The sequence below is a fragment of the Cyanistes caeruleus genome, chromosome 6 (assembly GCF_971803275.1).
Source record: "Cyanistes caeruleus chromosome 6, bCyaCae1.hap1.1, whole genome shotgun sequence".
NCBI lineage: Eukaryota > Metazoa > Chordata > Aves > Passeriformes > Paridae > Cyanistes > Cyanistes caeruleus.
In genome coordinates, this window is record NC_141706.1 from 16,228,850 (window position 1) to 16,241,483 (window position 12,634).

The window sequence follows — 12,634 nt, forward strand, 5'->3', positions numbered from 1 at the left end:
TCTCTCTAATATCCAACAAAATTCCAGGAAAAATCCCACAAAATTCCCTAAATCTTCTCAAAACACGACCAAATTCTAGAAAAATATCCCACCAAATCTCCACAAAATCCTACAAAATACATGAAAAATCCCTCAAGATCCCTAAATCGCCTCAATATCCCACAAAATCACACAAAAATCCCACAAAACCTCCACAAGTTTCCACAAAATCTAAGAAAAATTCCTCAAAATTCTTCAAGTCTCCTCAAAACCACACAAAGTTCGTGAAAAGGCCCACCAAATTCCAGAAAAATCCCACAGAATCTCCACAAATTCCCACAAAAATCTAAATCAAATTCCTCAAAATTCTTCAAGTCTCCTCAGAATCCCACACAATTCCAGAAAAACCCCACCAAATTCCAGAGAAATCCCACAGAATCTCCACAAATTCCCACAGAATACATGACAAATCCCTGATAATTCGTCAGTTCTCTACAGAATCTCACCAAATACCAGAAAAGTCCCCCAAAGTTCCACAAGCCTCCCACAAAATCTCCCTAATATCCAACAAAATTCCAGGAAAAATCTCACACAATTCCCTAAATCTTCTGAAAACTTGACCAAATTCCAGAAACGCCCCATAAAATCAGCACAGTTTCCCACAAAATTCATGAAAAAACAACATAAAATTCCCTAAATCTTCTCAAAACTCTACCAAATTCCAGAAAAATCCCACAGAATCTCCACAAATTCCCACAGAATACATGACAAATCCCTGATAATTCGTCAGTTCTCTACAGAATCTCACCAAATTCCAGAAAAGTCCCTCAAAGTTCCACAAACATCCCACAAAATGTCCTCAATATCCAACAAAATCCCAGAAAAATCACACCAAATTCCCTAAATCTTCTCAAAACACGGCCAAAATCCTCAAAAATCCCACCGAATCTCCACAAATTCCCACAGAATACATGAAAAATCCCTGATAATTCGGCAGTTCTCTACAGAATCTCACCAAATTCCTAAAAAGTCCCTCAAAGTTCCACAAAACACCCACAAAATCTCCCCAGTATCCAACAAAATTCCAGGAAAAATCCCACAAAATTCCCTAAATCTTCTCAAAACACGACCAAATTCTAGAAAAATATCCCACCAAATCTCCACAAATTCCCACAAAATACATGAGAAATGCCTCAAGATCCCTAAATCTCCTCAATATCCCACAAAATCACACAAAAATCACACAAAACCTCCACAAGTTTCCACAAAATCTAAGAAAAATTCCTCAAAATTCTTCAAGTCTCCTCAGAATCCCACACAATTCCAGAAAAAACACACCAAATTCCAGAGAAGTCCCACAAAACTCCCTCAATCATTTCAAAACCCTACCAATTCACAGGAATGTCCCACAAAATCTCCACCAATTCCCAGAACATCCCACAGAAATCCCAGAAAAATCCCTAAATCTTCTGAAAACTTGACCAAATTCCAGAAACGCCCCATAAAATCAGCACAGTTTCCCACAAAATTCAAGAAAAAACACCACAAAATTCCCTAAATCTTTTCAAAATACCACAAAATTCTTGAAAAGCCCCACCAAATTCCAGAAACATCCCACAAAATTTCCTCAATACCCAACAAAATCCCAGAAAAGTCCCACAAAATTCCCTAAATCTTCTCAAAACATGGCCAAAATCCACAAAAATCCCACCGAATCTCCACAAATTCCCACAGAATACATGAAAATACCCCTGATAATTCGTCAGTTCTCTACAGAATCTCACCAAATTCCAGAAAAGTCCCTCAAAGTTCCACAAACATCCCACAAAATCTCCTCAATATCCCACAAAATTCAAGAAAAATCACACAAAATTCCATAAATCTTCTCAAAACACGACCAAATTCTAGAAAAATATCCCACCAAATCTCCACAAATTCCCACAAAATACATGAAAAATCCCTCAAGATCCCGAAATCGCCTCGATATCCCACAAAATCACACAAAAATCACACAAAACCTCCACAAGTTTCCACAAAATCTAAGAAAAATTCCTCAAAATTCTTCAAGTCTCCTCAAAACCACACAAAGTCCTTGAAAAGGCCCACCAAATTCCAGTAAAATCCCACAGATTCTCCACAAATACCCACAAAATCTAAAAAAATTCCTCAAAATTCTTCAAGTCTCCTCAGAATCCCACACAATTCCAGAAAAAACACACAAAATTCCAGAGAAGTCCCACAAAACTCCCTCAATCATTTCAAAACCCTACCAATTCACAGGAATGTCCCACAAAATCTCCACCAATTCCCAGAACATCCCGCAAAAATCTCACAAAAATCCCTAAATCTTCTGAAAACTCGACCAAATTCCAGAAACGCCCCATAAAATCAGCACAGTTTCCTACAAAATTCAAGAAAAAACACCACAAAATTCCCTAAATCTTTTCAAAATACCACAAAATTCTTGAAAAGCCCCACCAAATTCCAGAAACATCCCACAAAATGTCCTCAATATCCAACAAAATCCCAGAAAAGTCCCACAAAATTCCCTAAATCTTCTCAAAACTCTACCAAATTCCAGAAAAATCCCACAGAATCTCCACAAATTCCCACGGAATACATGACAAATCCCTGATAATTCGTCAGTTCTCTACAGAATCTCACCAAATTCCTAAAAAGTCCCTCAAAGTTCCACAAACATCCCACAAAATCTCCCCAGTATCCAACAAAATTCCAGGAAAAATCCCACTAAATTCTCTAAATCTTCTCAAAACACGGCCAAGATCCACAAAAATCCCACCGAATCTCCACAAATTCCCACAGAATACATGAAAAATCCCTGATAATTCGTCAGTTCTCTACAGAATCTCACCAAATTCCAGAAAAGTCCCTCAAAGTTCCACAAACATCCCACAAAATGTCCTCAATATCCAACAAAATCCCAGAAAAATCACACAAAATTCCCTAAATCTTCTCAAAACACGGCCAAAATCCTCAAAAATCCCACCGAATCTCCACAAATTCCCACAGAATACATGAAAAATCCCTGATAATTTGTCAGTTCTCTACAGAATCTCACCAAATTCCAGAAAAGTCCCTCAAAGTTCCACAAAACACCCACAAAATCTCCCCAGTATCCAACAAAATTCCAGGAAAAATCCCACAAAATTCCCTAAATCTTCTCAAAACACGACCAAATTCTAGAAAAATATCCCACCAAATCTCCACAAATTCCCACAAAATACATGAGAAATCCCTCAAGATCCCTAAATCGCCTCAATATCCCACAAAATCACACAAAAATCACCCAAAACCTCCACAAGTTTCCACAAAATCTAAGAAAAATTCCTCAAAATTCTTCAAGTCTCCTCAGAATCCCACACAATTCCAGAAAAACCCCACCAAATTCCAGAGAAGTCCCACAAAACTCCCTCAATCATTTCAAAACCCTACCAATTCACAGGAATGTCCCACAAAATCTCCACCAATTCCCAGAACATCCCACAGAAATCCCACAAAAATCCCTAAATCTTCTGAAAACTCGACCAAATTCCAGAAACGCCCCATAAAATCAGCACAGTTTCCCACAAAATTCAAGAAAAAACACCACAAAATTCCCTAAATCTTTTCAAAATACCACAAAATTCTTGAAAAGCCCCACCAAATTCCAGAAACATCCCACAAAATGTCCCCAATACCCAACAAAATCCCAGAAAAATCCCACAAAATTCCCTAAATTTTCTCTAAACACAACCAAAATTCCAGAAAAATCCCACAGAATCTCCACAAATTCCCACAGAATACATGAAAAATCCCTGATAATTCGTCAGTTCTCTACAGAATCTCACCAAATTCCAGAAAAGTCCCTCAAAGTTCCACAAACATCCCACAAAATCTCCTCAATATCCAACAAAATTCAAGAAAAATCCCACAAAATTCTCTAAATCTTCTCAAAACACGGCCAAATTCCAGAAAAATCCCACAGAATCTCCACAAATTCCCACAGAATATATGAAAAATCCCTGATAATTCGTCAGTTCTCTACAGAATCTCACCAAATTCCAGAAAAGTCCCCCAAAGTTCCACAAGCCTCCCACAAAATCTCCCTAATATCCAACAAAATTCCAGAAAAAATCTCACACAATTCCCTAAATCTTCTGAAAACTTGACCAAATTCCAGAAACGCCCCATAAAATCAGCACAGTTTCCCACAAAATTCAAGAAAAAACAACATAAAATTCCCTAAATCTTCTCAAAACTCTACCAAATTCCAGAAAAATCCCACCAAATCTCCACAAATTCCCACAGAATACATGAAAAATCCCTGATAATTCGTCAGTTCTCTACAGAATCTCACCAAATTCCAGAAAAGTCCCTCAAAGTTCCACAAACATCGCACAAAAATCTCACAAAAATCCCTAACACTTCTGAAAACTCGACCAAATTCCAGAAACGCCCCATAAAATCAGCACAGTTTCCCACAAAATTCAAGAAAAAACACCACAAAATTCCCTAAACCTTTTCAAAATACCACAAAATTCTTGAAAAGCCACACCAAATTCCAGAAACATCCCACAAAATGTCCTCAATACCCAACAAAATCCCAGAAAAGTCCCACAAAATTCCCTAAATCTTCTCAAAACACAACCAAAATTCCAGAAAAATCCAACCGAATCTCCACAAATTCCCACAGAATACATGAAAAATCCCTGATAATTCGTCAGTTCTCTACAGAATCTCACCAAATTCCAGAAAAGTCCCTCAAAGTTCCACAAGCATCCCACAAAATCTCCTCAATATCCAACAAAATTCCAGGAAAAATCCCACGAAATTCCCTAAATCTTCTCAAAACACGACCAAATTCTAGAAAAATATCCCACCAAATCTCCACAAAATCCCACAAAATACATGAAAAATCCCTCAAGATCCCTAAATCGCCACAATATCCCACAAAATCCCACAAAAATCACACAAAACCTCCACAAGTTTCCACAAAATCTAAGAAAAATTCCTCAAAATTCTTCAAGTCTCCTCAAAACCACACAAAGTTTTTGAAAAGGTCCACCAAATTCCAGAAAAATCCCACAGAATCTCCACAAATTCCCACAAAAATCTAAAACAAATTCCTCAAAATTCTTCAAGTCTCCTCAGAATCCCACACAATTCCAGAAAAACCCCACCAAATTCCAGAGAAATCCCACCGAATCTCCACAAATTCCCACAGAATACATGAAAAATCCCTGATAATTTGTCAGTTCTCTACAGAATCTCACCAAATTCCAGAAAAGTCCCTCAAAGTTCCACAAACATCCCACAAAATCTCCTCAATATCGAACAAAATTCAAGAAAAATCCCACAAAATTCTCTAAATCTTCTCAAAACACGGCCAAAATGCACAAAAATCCCACCAAATCTCCACAAATTCCCACAGAATACATGAAAAATCCCTGATAATTCGTCAGTTCTCTACAGAATCTCACCAAATACCAGAAATGTCCCCCAAAGTTCCACAAGCCTCCCACAAAATCTCCCTAATATCCAACAAAATTCCAGGAAAAATCTCACACAATTCCCTAAATCTTCTGAAAACTTGACCAAATTCCAGAAACGCCCCATAAAATCAGCACAGTTTCCCACAAAATTCAAGAAAAAACAACATAAAATTCCCTAAATCTTCTCAAAACTCTACCAAATTCCAAAAAAATCCCACCAAATCTCCACAAATTCCCACAGAATACATGAAAAATCCCTGATAATTCATCAGTTCTCTACAGAATCTCACCAAATTCCAGAAAAGTCCCTCAAATTTCCACAAACATCCCACAAAAATCTCACAAAAATCCCTAACACTTCTGAAAACTCGACCAAATTCCAGAAACGCCCCATAAAATCAGCACAGTTTCCCACAAAATTCAAGAAAAAACACCACAAAATTCCCTAAATCTTTTCAAAATACCACAAAATTCTTGAAAAGCCCCACCAAATTCCAGAAACATCCCACAAAATGTCCCCAATACCCAACAAAATCCCAGAAAAATCCCACAAAATTCCCTAAATTTTCTCAAAACACAACCAAAATTCCAGAAAAATCCCACCGAATCTCCACAAATTCCCACAGAATACATGAAAAATCCCTGATAATTTGTCAGTTCTCTACAGAATCTCACCAAATTTCAGAAAAGTCCCTCAAAGTTCCACAAACATCCCACAAAATCTCCTCAATATCCAACAAAATTCAAGAAAAATCCCACAAAATTCCCTAAATCTTCTCAAAACACGGCCAAATTCCAGAAAAATCCCACAGAATCTCCACAAATTCCCACAGAATATATGAAAAATCCCTGATAATTCGTCAGTTCTCTACAGAATCTCACCAAATTCCAGAAAAGTCCCTCAAAGTTCCACAAACATCCCACAAATTCTCCCTAATATCCAACAAAATTCCAGGAAAAATCCCACAAAATTCCCTAAATCTTCTCAAAACACGACCAAATTCTAGAAAAATATCCCACCAAATCTCCACAAATTCTTACAAAATACATGAGAAATCCCTCAAGATCCCTAAATCGCCTCAATATCCCACAAAATCACACAAAAATCACACAAAACCTCCACAAGTTTCCACAAAATCTAAGAAAAATTCCTCAAAATTCTTCAAGTCTCCTCAGAATCCCACACAATTCCAGAAAAAACACACAAAATTCCAGAGAAGTCCCACAAAACTCCCTCAATCATTTCAAAACCCTACCAATTCACAGGAATGTCCCACAAAATCTCCACCAATTCCCAGAACATCCCACAGAAATCCCACAAAAATCCCTAAATCTTCTGAAAACTCGACCAAATTCCAGAAACGCCCCATAAAATCAGCACAGTTTCCCACAAAATTCAAGAAAAAACACCACAAAATTCCCTAAATCTTCTCAAAACATGACCAAATTCTAGAAAATTATCCCACCAAATCTCCACAAATTCCCACAAAATACATGAGAAATCCCTCAAGATCCCTAAATCTCCTCAATATCCCACAAAATCACACAAAAATCACCCAAAACCTCCACAAGTTTCCACAAAATCTAAGAAAAATTCCTCAAAATTCTTCAAGTCTCCTCAGAATCCCACACAATTCCAGAAAAACCCCACCAAATTCCAGAGAAGTCCCACAAAACTCCCTCAATCATTTCAAAACCCTACCAATTCACAGGAATGTCCCACAAAATCTCCACCAATTCCCAGAACATCCCACAGAAATCCCACAAAAATCCCTAAATCTTCTGAAAACTTGACCAAATTCCTGAAACGCCCCATAAAATCAGCACAGTTTCCCACAAAATTCAAGAAAAAACACCACAAAATTCCCTAAATCTTTTCAAAATACCACAAAATTCCTGAAAAGCCCCACCAAATTCCCGAAACATCCCACAAAATGTCCTCAATATCCAACAAAATCCCAGAAAAGTCCCACAAAATTCCCTAAATCTTCTCAAAACTCTACCAAATTCCAGAAAAATCCCACAGAATCTCCACAAATTCCCACAGAATACATGAAAAATCCCTGATAATTCGTCAGTTCTCTACAGAATCTCACCAAATTCCTAAAAAGTCCCTCAAAGTTCCACAAACATCCCACAAAATCTCCCTAATATCCAACAAAATTCCAGGAAAAATCCCACAAAATTTCCTAAATCTTCTCAAAACACGACCAAATTCTAGAAAAATATCCCACCAAATCTCCACAAATTCCCACAAAATACATGAAAAATCCCTCAAGATCCCTAAATCGCCTCAATATCCCACAAAATCACACAAAAATCCCACAAAACCTCCATAAGTTTCCACAAAATCTAAGAAAAATTCCTCAAAATTCTTCAAGTCTCCTCAAAACCACACAAAGTTCGTGAAAAGGCCCACCAAATTCCAGAAAAATCCCACAGAATCTCCACAAATTCCCACAAAAATCTAAATGAAATTCCTCAAAATTCTTCAAGTCTCCTCAGAATCCCACACAATTCCAGAAAAAACACACAAAATTCCAGAGAAGTCCCACAAAACTCCCTAAATCATTTCAAAACCCTACCAATTCACAGGAATGTCCCACCAAATCTCCACCAATTCCCAGAACATCCCACAAAAATCTCACAAAAATCCCTAAATCTTCTGAAAACTCGACCAAATTCCAGAAACGCCCCATAAAATCAGCACAGTTTCCCACAAAATTCAAGAAAAAACAACACAAAATTCCCTAAACCTTTTCAAAATACCACAAAATTCTTGAAGAGCCCCACCAAATTCCAGAAACATCCCACAAAATGTCCTCAATATCCAACAAAATCCCAGAAAAATCCCACAAAATTCCCTAAATCTTCTCAAAACACGGCCAAAATCCACAAAAATCCCACCAAATCTCCACAAATTCCCACAGAATACATGAAAATACCCCTGATAATTCGTCAGTTCTCTACAGAATCTCACCAAATTCCTAAAAAGTCCCCCAAAGTTCCACAAGCCTCCCACAAAATCTCCCTAATATCCAACAAAATTCCAGAAAAAATCTCACACAATTCCCTAAATCATCTGAAAAGTTGACCAAATTCCAGAAACGCCCCATAAAATCAGCACAGTTTCCCACAAAATTCAAGAAAAAACAACATAAAATTCCCTAAATCTTCTCAAAACTCTACCAAATTCCAGAAAAATCCCACCAAATCTCCACAAATTCCCACAGAATACATGAAAAATCCCTGATAATTCGTCAGTTCTCTACAGAATCTCACCAAATTCCAGAAAAGTCCCTCAAAGTTCCACAAACATCGCACAAAAATCTCACAAAAATCCCTAACACTTCTGAAAACTCGACCAAATTCCAGAAACGCCCCATAAAATCAGCACAGTTTCCCACAAAATTCAAGAAAAAACACCACAAAATTCCCTAAACCTTTTCAAAATACCACAAAATTCTTGAAAAGCCCCACCAAATTCCAGAAACATCCCACAAAATGTCCTCAATACCCAACAAAATCCCAGAAAAATCACACAAAATTCCCTAAATCTTCTCAAAACACAACCAAAATTCCAGAAAAATCCAACCGAATCTCCACAAATTCCCACAGAATACATGACAAATCCCTGATAATTCGTCAGTTCTCTACAGAATCTCACCAAATTCCAGAAAAGTCCCTCAAAGTTCCACAAGCATCCCACAAAATCTCCTCAATATCCAACAAAATTCCAGGAAAAATCCCACGAAATTCCCTACATCTTCTCAAAACACGACCAAATTCTAGAAAAATATCCCACCAAATCTCCACAAAATCCCACAAAATACATGAAAAATCCCTCAAGATCCCTAAATCGCCACAATATCCCACAAAATCCCACAAAAATCACACAAAACCTCCACAAGTTTCGACAAAATCTAAGAAAAATTCCTCAAAATTCTTCAAGTCTCCTCAAAACCACACAAAGTCCTTGAAAAGGCCCACCAAATTCCAGAAAAATCCCACAGAATCTCCACAAATTCCCACAAAAATCTAAAACAAATTCCTCAAAATTCTTCAAGTCTCCTCAGAATCCCACACAATTCCAGAAAAACCCCACCAAATTCCAGAGAAATCCCACAGAATCTCCACAAATTCCCACAGAATACATGAAAAATCCCTGATAATTCGTCAGTTCTCTACAGAATCTCACCAAATTCCAGAAAAGTCCCTCAAAGTTCCACAAACATCCCACAAATTCTCCCTAATATCCAACAAAATTCCAGGAAAAATCCCACAAAATTCTCTAAATCTTCTCAAAACACGGCCAAAATGCACAAAAATCCCACCAAATCTCCACAAATTCCCAAAGAATACATGAAAAATCCCTGATAATTCGTCAGTTCTCTACAGAATCTCACCAAATACCAGAAATGTCCCTCAAATTTCCACAAACATCCCACAAAAATCTCACAAAAATCCCTAACACTTCTGAAAACTCGACCAAATTCCAGAAACGCCCCATAAAATCAGCACAGTTTCCCACAAAATTCAAGAAAAAACACCACAAAATTCCCTAAATCGTTTCAAAATACCACAAAATTCTTGAAAAGCCCCACCAAATTCCAGAAACATCCCACAAAATGTCCCCAATACCCAACAAAATCCCAGAAAAATCCCACAAAATTCCCTAAATTTTCTCAAAACACAACCAAAATTCCAGAAAAATCCCACAGAATCTCCACAAATTCCCACAGAATACATGAAAAATCCCTGATAATTCGTCAGTTCTCTACAGAATCTCACCAAATTCCAGAAAAGTCCCTCAAAGTTCCACAAACATCCCACAAAATCTCCTCAATATCCAACAAAATTCAAGAAAAATCCCACAAAATTCTCTAAATCTTCTCAAAACACGGCCAAATTCCAGAAAAATCCCACAGAATCTCCACAAATTCCCACAGAATATATGAAAAATCCCTGATAATTCGTCAGTTCTCTACAGAATCTCACCAAATTCCAGAAAAGTCCCTCAAAGTTCCACAAACATCCCACAAATTCTCCCTAATATCCAACAAAATTCCAGGAAAAATCCCACAAAATTCCCTAAATCTTCTCAAAACACGACCAAATTCTAGAAAAATATCCCACCAAATCTCCACATATTCTTACAAAATACATGAGAAATCCCTCAAGATCCCTAAATCGCCTCAATATCCCACAAAATCACACAAAAATCACACAAAACCTCCACAAGTTTCCACAAAATCTAAGAAAAATTCCTCAAAATTCTTCAAGTCTCCTCAGAATCCCACACAATTCCAGAAAAAACACACAAAATTCCAGAGAAGTCCCACAAAACTCCCTCAATCATTTCAAAACCCTACCAATTCACAGGAATGCCCCACAAAATCTCCACCAATTCCCAGAACATCCCACAGAAATCCCACAAAAATCCCTAAATCTTCTGAAAACTCGACCAAATTCCAGAAACGCCCCATAAAATCAGCACAGTTTCCCACAAAATTCAAGAAAAAACACCACAAAATTCCCTAAATCTTCTCAAAACATGACCAAATTCTAGAAAATTATCCCACCAAATCTCCACAAATTCCCACAAAATACATGAGAAATCCCTCAAGATCCCTAAATCTCCTCAATATCCCACAAAATCACACAAAAATCACCCAAAACCTCCACAAGTTTCCACAAAATCTAAGAAAAATTCCTCAAAATTCTTCAAGTCTCCTCAGAATCCCACACAATTCCAGAAAAACCCCACGAAATTCCAGAGAAGTCCCACAAAACTCCCTCAATCATTTCAAAACCCTACCAATTCACAGGAATGTCCCACAAAATCTCCACCAATTCCCAGAACATCCCACAGAAATCCCACAAAAATCCCTAAATCTTCTGAAAACTCGACCAAATTCCTGAAACGCCCCATAAAATCAGCACAGTTTCCCACAAAATTCAAGAAAAAACACCACAAAATTCCCTAAATCTTTTCAAAATACCACAAAATTCCTGAAAAGCCCCACCAAATTCCCGAAACATCCCACAAAATGTCCTCAATATCCAACAAAATCCCAGAAAAGTCCCACAAAATTCCCTAAATCTTCTCAAAACTCTACCAAATTCCAGAAAAATCCCACAGAATCTCCACAAATTCCCACAGAATACATGAAAAATCCCTGATAATTCGTCAGTTCTCTACAGAATCTCACCAAATTCCAGAAAAGTCCCTCAAAGTTCCACAAACATCCCACAAATTCTCCCTAATATCCAACAAAATTCCAGGAAAAATCCCACAAAATTCCCTAAATCTTCTCAAAACACGACCAAATTCTAGAAAAATATCCCACCAAATCTCCACAAATTCCCACAATATACATGAGAAATCCCTCAAGATCCCTAAATCGCCTCAATATCCCACAAAATCACACAAAAATCACACAAAACCTCCACAAGTTTCCACAAAATCTAAGAAAAATTCCTCAAAATTCTTCAAGTCTCCTCAGAATCCCACACAATTCCAGAAAAAACACACAAAATTCCAGAGAAGTCCCACAAAACTCCCTCAATCATTTCAAAACCCTACCAATTCACAGGAATGTCCCACAAAATCTCCACCAATTCCCAGAACATCCCACAGAAATCCCACAAAAATCCCTAAATCTTCTGAAAACTCGACCAAATTCCAGAAACGCCCCATAAAATCAGCACAGTTTCCCACAAAATTCAAGAAAAAACACCACAAAATTCCCTAAATCTTCTCAAAACATGACCAAATTCTAGAAAATTATCCCACCAAATCTCCACAAATTCCCACAAAATACATGAGAAATCCCTCAAGATCCCTAAATCTCCTCAATATCCCACAAAATCACACAAAAATCACCCAAAACCTCCACAAGTTTCCACAAAATCTAAGAAAAATTCCTCAAAATTCTTCAAGTCTCCTCAGAATCCCACACAATTCCAGAAAAACCCCACCAAATTCCAGAGAAGTCCCACAAAACTCCCTAAATCATTTCAAAACCCTACCAATTCACAGGAATGTCCCACAAAATCTCCACCAATTCCCAGAACATCCCACAGAAATCCCACAAAAATCCCTAAATCTTCTGAAAACTCGACCAAATTCCAGAAACGCCCCATAAAATCAGCACAGTTTC